Here is a 2,130-nt window from a genome sequence, read left to right on the forward strand (position 1 = left end):
AAAGAACTTGTTAACACTATCAGTCTCTTAGGATTTATCTTTAGTTTAATATAATCGTCTAACAATGACAGAAAATAACACAGACGTGTTTCCCATCCAATGAATAATGGTAAACGTATTAATAACCTCTGGATTCCAGAACACACTATCAGCAAAAATGTATACGAGGAGCGAAGCACAGCATGAGAGATCTGGACATATGGAATAACACCACACACAGGATGACAGAGATGCATAAATCTGTACCCAGTTCTCTTTCGCAATCAGGATTTGTTTTTGCGATAAGGGCGATTAATATAGTGTGAAAATTCCTCCAAACCAACTGACTACTTAAGACAGGAATATTATCTTCATTTAATTTGTATTTTACCCTTCAATGGCAGTGATTTATACGGTCGTGTGCACCACAGGACGGCCTCGGGAACATTTTCTCGAATATCGACAATCGAATTCTCATTCTTACAGATGTGAACAGAATAATCTTGTGCACCTGGCTGTCTTTTTTTTTTTTTTTTTTTTTAAGCTTTCTAAACCTATCCTCTAATACACTATATTTAGTGAGAAAATAATTACTACACATGTGCCAATAACATGACAACATATGGGTGATAACGTTCGAGATGAGTTACTAACTGCCTGAGTGCTTGTAATGGTAGACTAGGGATATCATGTAAACATACCAATGACCTTCCTTTCCTTCCCATAATTATTTGTAGTTTTTATAGATCAAGCTAACGCTACTTAGACGCCTACAACACTGTCACTAAAGTGCGTCGTTCAACGCCGGCAGCCACTGAAGGGTTATAAAAGAAAAAAAAAAGTAAAATTTCCTTGTCAAGACTGTTTCGTAGGAAGGAAAAGGCAAAGGAAACTGCAGAATCTTCCCACGTCTATTGATTTTTCTGGAAAAAGACATATTGCTATGCGGAAATGAATGTTACCTTGTGAACCATGTCCTACAGCCACATTTCTGCGTGACTAAGGAGACTCCATATTGCATTTCCTTCTCAGTTTAATTTTTCATTTGACACGTTAACAGCTTCAGCACAATGACGTCATTCACAGTTTATTCTTTTTCTCTCTTGGCAATATTTTTCGACTTTGGAGAGAGGTTTCGATTAGCAAGAGGCAGATATACAGCAGTGGTCGTTAATCTGTTCAATATATGTGATACAGTATATCATAAGTTAAATAAAATCACCCGGGACAATAGACATGGTAATTTAATTACAAATGTAATAGTTAGGGCAAATATAATGTGGCACAACTTATGGATGTGCCAGGGTATCCACCCATAATCCTCAGATACAAGAGAACTGTATCATCTAGGTCAACACAGTCATTTGGCTGTAATATGACCTACCAACCTGCATAAGATGTTATGAACACGCGAATCACGTGGAGGCAGCTGCTAACACCAGGATTTGAACTTTAACGTTATAAGACCGTATCTAGCAATGTAAACCACTCAGGTACTGTGATTAGATATCGCAATTTTCAGTAACTTCTTCGATCCAAGTGGTCTTACCTAAGCTGAATACAATAGCCCGAGCCAGGAAGAATCAATTAAGAGGCGCCATCGCACTGAAAGAAAAATAGGCGGTTTTATGTTTATATATCTATATTTATCTATCTATCTATATGTATCTCTCTCTCTCTCTCTATATATATATATATATATTTCATTCATTCATTGCCAGACGCCATGTATCCCACACTGGGTGGCCAAGGGCTTAGAGTTAATTGTTTTACAGGGAGGGGCACTAATCCTCCACCAACCCCACTTGACACGTAGGGATGCCAACAGCATCTGGTGTTCCCAGGCGGTCACCCATCCAAGTACTAACCAGACCCAACGTTGCTTAACTTCGCTGATCGGACGGGAAGCGGTGTACTCAACGTGGTATATATAATGGGATATGATAAAGGAGGGAATTCAAAGCAAAAATGTCATGTAAACATTTGTCCAAATCTCACCCGCTACAGATCTGTAGTTACTGATTAACTTACAGGCAAATTGAGGTGACCATTTTTGCCCATAAGGTCATCAGTAATTGTAGCTCTTTAATGACTGAGATTTGGACAAATGTTCATATAACATATTTTGCTTAAAATCCCGTCATCTATCAT

The 2,130-nt window shown here is 38.2% G+C and overlaps 1 pseudogene; it reads right to left on the reverse strand.

Moving 5' to 3' along the window:
* Nucleotides 1–1,798: 1,798 nt before the first annotated feature.
* LOC145390456 (5S ribosomal RNA) lies at nt 1,799–1,917 on the reverse strand (annotated as a pseudogene).
* Between the last annotated feature and the right edge of the window lie 213 nt (nt 1,918–2,130).

Source organism: Coenobita brevimanus, chromosome 14 (genome assembly GCF_032717465.1).
Source record: "Coenobita brevimanus isolate Jiangsu-jjx chromosome 14, ASM3271746v2, whole genome shotgun sequence".
Taxonomy (NCBI): Eukaryota; Metazoa; Arthropoda; class Malacostraca; order Decapoda; family Coenobitidae; genus Coenobita; species Coenobita brevimanus.